Genomic DNA, 13,031 nt, shown 5'->3' on the forward strand with positions numbered 1-13,031 from the left:
GCGTTCAGTTCACAAGGAAGGAGAGGTACATTATTTAGATTCAATTACATCAAGGGAAGTGCTATATTGAGACCCCCCCCCTCCCCCTCTCTACACCTCCCCCTCTGTCTCTCTCTCCCTCAATCTCTGTCAGTCTCCCCAACCCTCCCCCCTCCACTCTCAGTTCAAGGTGCTTTATTGGCATGGGAAACATATGTTAACATTACCAAAGCAAATGAAATGAACAATAAAAAGTAAAGGGCAAATATTATACACAAGTTCCAAAATAATAAAGACATTTCAAATGTCATATTATGTCTATATACAGTGTTGTAACAATGGCAAATAGTTTAATCCCCTCAACCTACCTCTCTCTGTCTCTTCCTCCCTCTCTCTGTAGTGATACAGTTACCCTCTCGTCCTGTGAATTGAGTTGTAAATCCTTGTCTGCACTGAAATGGCTCTAAAGAGTTCTGAGAGGGTGAGCAGAGCTATAAATTGACTGACTGTGGATCCTGGGGTGAGTTGTTAAATTAGATATACATTATCCAACACCAGTTTGATATACTTTGAGATGAATTGATTTAAAGCTATTTGAGAAGATAGTGATTTAGATATTATGCTGCTAATCCAGCAAACAAACATTCGCACAACTTTCGAGAGCGCTCCCTTAATAGTCTCATTTGGGTCATTAACCAACATTGTCATAGAACTGTTCCCGTGATGTGCAAGGAATGTTTCCAAGAGACCATTCCCTAAATGTCAAATAAAAACTTGGTTACCATGTTCTCAGAACTCAGGAAAATTTTTCCCTCAATGTCCTGCCAAACATATACAGAACACGACTGACTTATTCTCAGAACATAAGATATTAATGTTCTAGACACGTTTCATGGGAACGTTGCAGGAACATTTACGTGTCCCAAGAAAATGTATTATGCATCACGTCTTGTTACTTCTGCCGAGCCAGTCACTGATTTATTTGAAGCTCTTTCTCTGTTGACATGTTCAGGGCAACTCACACACAGTACTTTTAACATGCAGTAGTTCTCAACATGAAGTCGGAGGTTTACGTACACCTTAGCCAAATACATTTAAACTCAGTTTTTCACAATTCCTGACATTTAATCCTAGTAAACGTTCCCTGTCTTAGGTCAGTTAGGATCACCACTTTATTTTTAAGAATGTGAAATGTCAGAATAATAGTAGAGAGAGAATGATTTATTTCAGCTTTTATTTCTTTCATCACATTCCCAGTGGGTCAGCTGTTTACATAACCTCAATTAATATTTGGTAGCATTGCCTTTAAATTGTTTAATAACTTGAGTCAAACGTTTCGGGTAGCCTTCCACAAGCTTCTCACAATAAGTTGGGTGAATTCTGGCCCATTCCTCCTGACAGAGCTGATGTAACTGAGTCAGGTTAGTAGGCCTCCTCGCTCACACACGCTTTTTCAGTTCTGCCAACAAATGTTCAATAGGATTGAGGTCAGGGCTTTGTGATGGCCACTCCAATACCTTGACTTTGTTGTCCTTAAGCCATTTTGCCACAACTTTGGAAGTATGCTTCGGGTCAGTGTCCATTTGGAAGACACATTTGCGACCAAGCTTTAACATCCTGACTAATAACTTGAGATGTTGCTTCAATATATCCAAATAATTTACCTGACTCATGATGCCATCTATTTTGTGAAGTGCACCAGTCCCTCCTGCAGCAAAGCACCCCCACAACATGATGCTGCCACCCCCACGCTTCACGGTCAGGATGGTGTTCTTCAGGTTGTAATCCTCCCCATTTTTCCTCCATACATAACGATTATCATTATGGCCAAACATTTCTATTTTGTTTCATCAGACCAGAGGACATTTCTCCAAAAAGTATGATCTTTGTCCCCATGTGCAGTTGAAAATCGTAGTCTGGCTTTTTTATGGCGGTTTTGGAGCAGTGGCTTCTTCCTTGCTGAGTGGCCTTTCAAGTTATGTTGATATAGGACTTGTTTTACTGTGGATATAGATACTTTTGTACCTGTTTCCTCCAGCATCTTCACAAGGTCCTTTGCGGTTGTTCTGGGATTGATTTGCACTTTTCACATCAATGTATGTTCATCTCTAGCAGGAAGGAAGGAGGACTTTTGACCCACTGGAATTGTGATACAGTGAGTTATAAGTGAAATAATCTGTCTGTAAACAATTGTTGGAAAAGTTACTTCCGTTATGCACAAAGTAGATGTTCTAATTGGCTTGCCAAAACTATATTTTGTTAACAAGAAATCTGTGGAGTGGTTGAAAAATTAGTGTTTGTAGACCTCCAACTTCAACTGTAACTGACACACATGATTACATTATGTATCTTACGTTATACAGAAATTATTATAACACATGTCCACTAGAGGTCGACCGACTATGATTTTTCAACACCGATACCGATCAATCGGCCGATTTAAAAAATATATATATTTGTAATAATTACAATTACAACAATACTGAATGAACACTTATTTTTTACTTAAAATAATACGTCAATAAAAATCTATTTAGCCTCAAACAAATAATGAAACATGTTCAATTTGGTTTAAATAATGCAAAAACAAGTTTCTTGCTCAGAACATGAGAACATATGAAAGTTGGTGGTTCCTTTTAACATGAGACTTCAATATTCCAGGTAAGAGGTTTTAGGTTGTAGTTAATATAGTATTTATAGGACTATTTCTCTCTATACCATTTGTATTTCATATACCTTTGATTGTTGGATGTTCTTATAGATACTACAGTATTGCCAGTGTAACAGTATCGCTTCCGTCCCTCTCCTCGCCCCTACCTGGGCTCGAAACAGGGACACATCGACAACAGCCACACTCAAAGCAGCGCTACCCACCGCTCTTTTATTTTTTATTTTTTATTTCACCTTTATTTAACCAGGTAGGCTAGTTGAGAACAAGTTCTCATTTGCAACTGCGACCTGGCCAAGATAAAGCATAGCAGTGTGAGCATACAACAAAGAGTTACACATGGAGTAAACAATTAACAAGTCAATAACACAGTAGAAAACGAAGGGGGGGTCTATATACAATGTGTGCAAAAGGCATGAGGAGGTAGGCAAATAATTACAATTTTGCAGATTAACACTGGAGTGATAAAAGATCAGATGGTCATGTACAGGTAGAGATATTGGTGTGCAGAAGAGCAGAAAAGTAAATAAATAAAAACAGTACGGGGATGAGGTAGGTGAAAAGGGTGGGCTATTTACCAATAGACTATGTACAGCTGCAGCGATCGGTTAGCTGCTCAGATAGCTGATGTTTGAAGTTGGTGAGGGAGATAAAAGTCTCCAACTTCAGCGATTTTTGCAATTCGTTCCAGTCACAGGCAGCAGAGTACTGGAACGAAAGGCGGCCAAATGAGGTGTTGGCTTTAGGGATGATCAGTGAGATACACCTGCTGGAGCGCGTGCTACGGATGGGTGTTGCCATCGTGACCAGTGAGCTGAGATAAGGCGGAGCTTTACCTAGCATAGACTTGTAGATGACCTGGAGCCAGTGGGTCTGGCGACGAATATGTAGCGAGGGCCAGCCGACTAGAGCATACAAGTCGCAGTGGTGGGTAGTATAAGGTGCTTTAGTGACAAAACGGATGGCACTGTGATAGACTGCATCCAGTTTGCTGAGTAGAGTGTTGGAAGCCATTTTGTAGATGACATCGCCGAAGTCGAGGATCGGTAGGATAGTCAGTTTTACTAGGGTAAGCTTGGCGGCTTGAGTGAAGGAGGCTTTGTTGCGGAATAGAAAGCCGACTCTTGATTTGATTTTCGATTGGAGATGTTTGATATGAGTCTGGAAGGAGAGTTTGCAGTCTAGCCAGACACCTAGGTACTTATAGACGTCCACATATTCTAGGTCGGAACCATCCAGGGTGGTGATGCTAGTCGGGCATGCAGGTGCAGGCAGCGACCGGTTGAAAAGCATGCATTTGGTTTTACTAGCGTTTAAGAGCAGTTGGAGGCCACGGAAGGAGTGTTGTATGGCATTGAAGCTTGTTTGGAGGTTAGATAGCACAGTGTCCAAAGACGGGCCGAAAGTATATAGAATGGTGTCGTCTGCGTAGAGGTGGATCAGGGAATCGCCCGCAGCAAGAGCAACATCATTGATATACACAGAGAAAAGAGTCGGCCCGAGAATTGAACCCTGTGGCACCCCCATAGAGACTGCCAGAGGACCGGACAGCATGCCCTCCGATTTGACACACTGAACTCTGTCTGCAAAGTAATTGGTGAACCAGGCAAGGCAGTCATCCGAAAAACCGAGGCTACTGAGTCTGCCGATAAGAATATGGTGATTGACAGAGTCGAAAGCCTTGGCGAGGTCGATGAAGACGGCTGCACAGTACTGTCTTTTATCGATGGCGGTTATGATGTCGTTTAGTACCTTGAGTGTGGCTGAGGTGCACCCATGACCGGCTCGGAAACCAGATTGCACAGCGGAGAAGGTACGGTGGGATTCGAGATGGTCAGTGACCTGTTTGTTGACTTGGCTTTCGAAGACCTTAGATAGGCAGGGCAGGATGGATATAGGTCTGTAACAGTTTGGGTCCAGGGTGTCTCCCCCTTTGAAGAGGGGGATGACTGCGGCAGCTTTCCAATCCTTGGGGATCTCAGACGAGATGAAAGAGAGGTTGAACAGGCTGGTAATAGGGGTTGCGACAATGGTGGCAGATAGTTTCAGAAATAGAGGGTCCAGATTGTCAAGCCCAGCTGATTTGTACGGGTCCAGGTTTTGCAGCTCTTTCAGAACATCTGCTATCTGGATTTGGGTAAAGGAGAACCTGGAGAGGCTTGGGCGAGGAGCTGCGGGGGGGGCGGAGCTGTTGGCCGAGGTTGAAGTAGCCAGGCGGAAGGCATGGCCAGCCGTTGAGAAATGCTTATTGAAGTTTTCGATAATCATGGATTTATCAGTGGTGACCGTGTTACCTAGCCTCAGTGCAGTGGGCAGCTGGGAGGAGGTGCTCTTGTTCTCCATGGACTTCACAGTGTCCCAGAACTTTTTGGAGTTGGAGCTACAGGATGCAAACTTCTGCCTGAAGAAGCTGGCCTTAGCTTTCCTGACTGACTGCGTGTATTGGTTCCGGACTTCCCTGAACAGTTGCATATCACGGGGACTATTCGATGCTATTGCAGTCCGCCACAGGATGTTTTTGTGCTGGTCGAGGGCAGTCAGGTCTGGGGTGAACCAAGGGCTGTATCTGTTCTTAGTTCTGCATTTTTTGAACGGAGCATGCTTATCTAAAATGGTGAGGAAGTTACTTTTAAAGAATGACCAGGCATCCTCAACTGACGGGATGAGGTCAATGTCCTTCCAGGATACCCGGGCCAGGTCGATTAGAAAGGCCTGCTCACAGAAGTGTTTTAGGGAGCGTTTGACAGTGATGAGGGGTGGTCGTTTGACTGCGGCTCCGTAGCGGATACAGGCAATGAGGCAGTGATCGCTGAGATCCTGGTTGAAGACAGCGGAGGTGTATTTGGAGGGCCAGTTGGTCAGGATGACGTCTATGAGGGTGCCCTTGTTTACAGAGTTAGGGTTGTACCTGGTGGGTTCCTTGATGATTTGTGTGAGATTGAGGGCATCTAGCTTAGATTGTAGGACTGGCGGGGTGTTAAGCATATCCCAGTTTAGGTCACCTAACAGAACAAACTCTGAAGCTAGATGGGGGGCGATCAATTCACAAATGGTGTCCAGGGCACAGCTGGGAGCTGAGGGGGGTCGGTAGCAGGCGGCAACCGTGAGAGACTTATTTCTGGAGAGAGTAATTTTCAAAATTAGTAGTTCGAACTGTTTGGGTATGGACCTGGAAAGTATGACATTACTTTGCAGGCCATCTCTGCAGTAAACTGCAACTCCTCCCCCTTTGGCAGTTCTATCTTGACGGAAGATGTTATAGTTGGGTATGGAAATCTCTGAATTTTTGGTGGCCTTCCTGAGCCAGGATTCAGACACAGCAAGGACATCAGGGTTAGCAGAGTGTGCTAAAGCAGTGAGTAAGACAAACTTAGGGAGGAGGCTTCTGATGTTGACATGCATGAAACCAAGGCTTTTTCGAACACAGAAGTCAACAAATGAGGGTGCCTGGGGACATGCAGGGCCTGGGTTTGCCTCCACATCACCCGCGGAACAGAGAAGGAGTAGTATGAGGGTGCGGCTAAAGGCTATCAAAACTGGTCGCCTAGAGCGTTGGGGACAGAGAATAAGAGGAGCAGGTTTCTGGGCATGGTAGAATATATTCAGGGCATAATGCGCAGACAGGGGTATGGTGGGGTGCGGGTACAGCGGAGGTAAGCCCAGGCACTGGGTGATGATGAGAGAGGTTGTATCTCTGGACATGCTGGTAGTAATGGGTGAGGTCACCGCATGTGTGGGAGGTGGGACAAAGGAGTTATCAGGGGTATGAAGAGTGGAACTAGGGGCTCCATTGTGAACTAAAACAATGATAACTAACCTGAACAACAGTATACAAGGCATATTGACATTTGAGAGAGACATACAGCGAGGCATACAGTAATCACAGGTGTTGAATTGGGAAAGCTAGCTAAAACAGTAGGTGAGACAACAGCTAATCAGCTAGCACAACAACAGCAGGTAAAATGGCGTAGACTAGGCAACGGGGCCAACAGATAAAACAAACAAGCAGAATGGAGTACCGTGATTTATGGACAGTCCAGCGTGCATCAGCTATGTAGCCAAGAGATCAGTGTCCAGGGGGCAGCGGTGGATGGGGAAGGGAAGCTGGACTGGCGAGTGTTATCCAGGTTAAAAAAACGAACAATGACTAAATAGCTTGTAGCTAGTTAGCTGGTTAGCTTCTGGAGGTTCTTGAGTGTGTTCTAAAAATAAATAAAAAATAATAGCGATTCCGTATCACATTGGGTGAGGCAGGTTTCCGGAAGGTATAAACAAATTAAAAGTCAAAAGAGATAGAAAGTAAATATGGGTCCGGTGGGCGTTTGGGACGCGGCGATTCAGGCGGTTAGCAGGCCTGTGCTAACAAGCTAACAGTTTGTAGGCCCGGGCTAGACAAGGTAGCAGTTAGCGGACCGGAGCTGGACAAGCTAGCAGTTAGCAGGCCGAATTAGCAAGCAGGGAGATAGCGAGGGCTAGAGAGTTAGCCTTTGGGGGACGTCGCGATGGGGTGAGTCTGTTTATTCCTCTTCATGCGGTGACATCGATAGACCGGTCGTGGGCCCGGGTATTGTAGCTCAGGAGTATGCTACGGTGGTAGCGCAGGCCGGGCTCTACAAAAGCCTCGGCCCTTGCAGAGCAAGGGGACTCCAAGTCTCAGAGCGAGTAACGTTTGAAACGCTATTAGCGCACACCCAGCTAACTAGCTAGCCATTTCACATCGGTTACACCAGCCATTAGGCTGATAGGCTTGAAGTCATAAACAGCGCTGTGCTTGCGAAGAGCTGCTGGCAAAACGCACGAAAGTCCTGTTTGAATGAATGCTTAAGAGCCTGCTGCTGCCTACCATCGCTCAGTCAGACTGCTCTATCAAATCATAGACTTAATTATAACATAATAACACACAAAAATACGAGCCTTAGGTCATTAATATGGTTGAATCCGGAAACTATCATTTTGAAAACAAAACGTTTATTATTTCAGTGAAATACGGAACCGTTCGGTATTTTATCTAACGGGTGGCATCACTAAGTCTAAATATTCTTGTTACATTGCACAACCTTCAATGTTAAGTTATAATTAGGTAAAATTCTGGCAAATTAGTTCGCAATGAGCCAGGTGGCCCAAACTGTTGCATATACCCTGACTCTGCGTGCAACGAACGCAAGAGAAATGACACAATTTCACCTGATTAATATTGCCTGCTAACCTGGATTTCTTTTAGCTAAATATGCAGGTTTAAAAATATATACTTCTGTGTATTGATTTTAAGAAAGGCATTGGTGTTTTTGGTTAGGTACAGTCGTCCAACGATTGTGCTTTTTTCACAAATGCGCTTTTGTTAAATCATCCCCCAGAGTTGCATCGATTATATGCAACACAGGACACGCTAGATAAACGAGTAATATCATCAACCGTGTGTCGTTATAACTAGTGATTATGATTGATTGTTTTTTATAAGCTAAGTTTATGCTAGCTCGTAACTTACCTTGGCTTCTTACTGCATTCGCGTAACAGGCAGGCTCCTCGTGGAGTGCAACGAGAGGCAGGTGGTTCGAGCGTTGGACGAGTTAACTGTAAGGTTGCAAGAGTGGATCCCCCGAGCTGATAATGTGAAAATCTGTCGTTCTGCCCCTGAACAAGGCAGTTAACCCACCGTTCCTAGGCCGTCATTGAAAATAAGAATGTGTTCTTAACTGACTTGCCTAGTTAAATAAAGGTATTCAAAATTTACAAAATCGGCGCCCAAAAATACAGATTTCCTATTGTTCTGAAAAGTTGAAATCTGCCCTAATTAATCAGCCATTCTGATTAATCGGTCGACCTCTAATGTCCACACCTGAGATTTGAACTCATAACCTCTTGGGTGATCATACTCAGAGCTTCCTGCATCACTACCATGGCCGTGTCAGGTATCACATAATATAACTATTCTTAAGGCATTGATTTTATTGACTTATTTCAGCAATTTAAGTTTTTTTTTTGTATAGCTGCCTAATGTTGGTGGAGCATATTAACCTGTTTTAATGATATTCCTGAATCACTATGATGGTGCTTTGCTTTCATCTACATCAGTGCCTAGGGAGGAGGGGTTAGGTTTTCTTCTGGACAGGGCCTAACTATACTGGCCCAATAAGCACACATCCTGGAGATACGCCTTATTGGGATTGTGGTTAGAGCTTTTGTCATTGGTGCTGGTAGCCTAGGTTCAAGACCCGCTAGGGGAGTTAGCTTTCTCTCATATTTGTACAAATATACTGTATGTCAATGTCATTATTGCCATTTTAAATTGCATTCATCAGACATTTCAATTGTTTGCATGGACATTTATTTAGAACACGTGGAAATCTTTGTTACCATAATGTGCGTACATTGCCCCCCTTTCACGCATTTCTGGAACTTTGGCTACCAGCTTTGTGCCTTTGTGCATAACCTCCAGATGCATTTTCAGGTTTGATGTGGTGTTTCTGAACGAAGAGATCAATGCTGCCTTTGCAGAGTTTGCATTTGACTAAAATGTTGTTCTCTTTCTCCACGAATAACTTCAAATACTGGGAGCATTTCCACAATGAAAAGGTTAAGTTGGGTAACAACACAGCTGCCAGCTTTCTTAGATTTTTTGGCTTTATGATACTCTATTTGAAACAAGTTAGCCTGCAGCATGATACAATATTTGAAGACAGTAACTCATTATATTACTCTGTTACTGGTAAAAGTAATTACTGTAATTAATATTTGATCCCCAACCCTGGTCCCAAGTATTCTGATAGCAATTGTCTATATTTCCGCATGAAAACTTGGAGATGAAACTCTGTGTTGTGTATTGTTTTGGTATAGCTGCCATCATTGTTGTTTAAATGGCAAATGTAAGAAAGTACAGACATGCTCCTGTAAATAAACACATTTCTGATATTCTGAGAATATGTCAACCATGTTCTGGGTACATTTCTATCAGAAGCAACAATACCACTTGGGCCGTGTTTCGGCAACAAATTAGGAATGTTACAGGTAGAAATGCAATGACAAGAGCTGATGTGATTCCTTATCAGAGACGTGTTTAGTGCTACGTGGTATATGTGCTGTAGATTTCAAAAGACGATAGCAAGTTCTCACTGAGATGCTGAGCTGCGTAGAATTCTACCGATTCCCATCTTTTAATGAGAAACTAATCTTAATTAGATCACATAGGTGTGTTGTAACTGTTGCCAAACAATAACATATATTGCTAAGAAGACGGAGTAGGGTGACTCCTCTAACAGGTCTCGAACACAGGCCACCAGAACCAATAACTAGCACCCTAACCACTGTCCCAACAAGGGACATATTTGTAAGGTATGTGCTTATTGGGCCAGTGTAGTTAGGCCCTGTCCAGAATAAACCCTAACCTCTCCTCCCTAGGCACTTGTGTAGACAACTTAATAGGTGTAAGCAATAGAGTGAAGACACTTGGAAATACATCTCAGCCCCGTTAAAAATATTTTTTAAAAGCCTTTGTTGATCATAGTGATTCAGAAGTATTTTAATGAATTATTTTTTAATTAAACCTTTATTTAACCAGAAAGGGCTCATTGAGATTTAAAATCTATTTTTCAAGAGCGTCCTGGCCAAGATAGGCAGCACCAAGTCATTACAAAAATGACAGACAAACCACATGCGCAAACTACAAGTAATCTAGTAAAAACCATAGAATTCACAAGAGTATAACAAAATCAAAAGCAGCAAATTAAAAACATGGACAGGTCAGGGAATCAGTCTCAAGATCATTCATCAGTGATTTAAAAATACCAATCGGGACAAGTTCTTCCAGTTTAAAAGTATTTTCTAAAGCGTTCCAAGACGATGGCACAGAGGACATAAAAGCCAATTTACCAAATTCAGTTCGGACATTTGGAACAGTTAGCAGGATAAAGTTCAGCGAACGAAGAGAGTTCCCACCACATTTCTGAACATTAAAAATGCCCAAATAAAAAGGTAGTAAACCCAAAATGGCTTTGTAAATAAAAGTATACCAGTGACTGAGCCTACGAGTGACTAGAGAAGGCCAGACAACCCTGGTATACAAAGTGCAGTGGTGTGTAAGGGTTTTGCAGTTTAAAATACATCTCAAAGTGCCACCGTAAAGAGTGTCAATTGATCTTAAACACTGAGCCGAAGCATTCATATATAAAATATCCCCATAGTCTAGTAAAGGCATAAATGTAGCTGATACTAGCCTCCTTCTGGCTTCAAAAGAGAAACAGGCCTTATTCCTAAAATAAAATCCCAATTTCAGCTTCAATTTTTTGGGGAAGTTGTTGAATATGCAATTTAATAGAGAGACCATCATCAATTAAAATTCCAAGATATTTATATGAGGTTACAGTCTCAATCTCAATGCCCTGACAGGTAATAAGTGAAAAGTTCAGAGGTTTATTTCTTGCTTAGTTTAGTTTTGTCAGTATTGAGGATAAGCTTCAATTGACACAAGGTATGTTGAACAGTATAAAAAACATTTTGCATGTTCTGGAAAGCTTTTGTAAGAGATGAGGGACAACAGTAAATAACAGTTTCATCACCATAAAAATGAAGTTGCGCATTTTGGAAATTTTTGTCAAAATTATTTATATAAATAGTGAATAAGAGAGGACCAAGTACAGAACCTTGGGGCACACCATTACAGACAGACAATTTAACAGACATGAGCCCATCAAATTGAGTGCACTCAATTGAGTTCCATCCGATAGATAGTTAGCAAACCATGCAACTGCATGCTCCGAAAGACCTACACTCAACAATATCTGCCTTAGTATATAATGATCAACTGTATCAAAAGCCTTAGAGAGATCAATAAAAAGTGAGACACAGTGCTGTTTTTTTGTCAAGGGCTTCAGTGATATAATGTAAAACCTTCATGGCTGCTGTAATTGTGCTATGCTTTTTCCTGAAGCCCGATTGGTACATTGATAAAATTGAGTTAGTAAATAACAACTCTTTTAGCTGTTCACTCACAAGGGTTTCAAGTATTTTCACCAGGGGTGACAGCTTTGAGATTGGCCTATAATAATTTAAAAGAGTTGGATCTCCCCCTTTTAAAAGTGGTAGGACAAATGCTGCTTTCCAGATCGTTGGAATTTCATTACATTCCAGGGTTAGATTGAACAGATATGTAAGTGGTTCAGCTATGAAATCAGCTGCCAGGTTTAAAAAGCAGGGATCCAAAAGATCAGGACCTGCAGGCTTTCTCTGATCTAAGGATCTCAGAGCTTTATGTACCACCTGCACTGAGAATGGCAAAAAGCTAAAAGTTTGACCAGCTTTCACTGGTTCATCCACACAGGGTTGTACAGAGACAGAGGACACTGACTCAAACAGCCTACCAGATGATAGAAAGTGCTCATTGAAACAGTTCAGCATTTCAGTTATGCAATATACAGCAACAAAGTCCTTCAATACACATGACGGTAATTAATTAACATTACTGTTACCAGGCATAGACTTAATAGCCAGAAGTATAATTTAAACAGGTTAATATGTCCCACCAACATTGGACAATAGTTATACAGAAAGCCCTTAAATTGTTGAAATAAGTCAATCAAATCCCGGATGAGAGAACAGTCCAAATAAATCATGACTGACACAGATATGGCGATGTAGCATGACCATCTGAATGCTCTGAGCCAAGAGGTTGTGAGTTCAAATCCCAAGTCTGTGAGTATCCCTAACCTTGCCAACAGGCCTTGATTGGCTTGTCAATAGTCATATTTCTATGTTGTCATCAGGTGACAGAAATTTTCTTGAAAGGTGTCTAGAACATTAATATTGTACATTCTGAGAACCCGGCAACCATGTTCTGTTTATGTTGGGTGGGACGTTAATGGAATATTCTCCTAACCCTCAAAATGGTCATGAAATGAGTCTAGAACATCAAGGAAAAAACATGTTTGATTTTTTTATCTAGTCAGAGTTCCAATTTACTGTTGATAGTTAGAACACTAGAACACACAAAGGTGCAATTTCAAAATGTGGTTGTGCATCAGCAGTCACTCAATTAGCCCATGTCAGCTACATTTTTTTTAGACTGGTAAATTAGTCTAGCGGCCAGCTATCTGAACTTGTAGTAAGCACGGTCGAATTACCGACTGGGGTGGGGTCCATTGATCATCAGTTATCATATTAACCCTTGCAAAATTCTCATGAAAAGTGTCTTGAACATTAATATCTTATATTCTGTGAACATGCCAACCATTTTCGGTGTATGTTTGGTGGAACGTCGATGGAGTATTCTCCTAACCCTCAGGAAACTGGACACATGAGTGTTCTTGTAATGTCCCATAAAACTTTAATGTTGTATATTTCTGAGAACATTGTAACCATGTTATAGACAAGTTCCGTTTGACATTACGGGAAT

This window comes from Oncorhynchus kisutch, linkage group LG25 (genome assembly GCF_002021735.2).
Source record: "Oncorhynchus kisutch isolate 150728-3 linkage group LG25, Okis_V2, whole genome shotgun sequence".
In the NCBI taxonomy this organism is placed as follows: domain Eukaryota; kingdom Metazoa; phylum Chordata; class Actinopteri; order Salmoniformes; family Salmonidae; genus Oncorhynchus; species Oncorhynchus kisutch.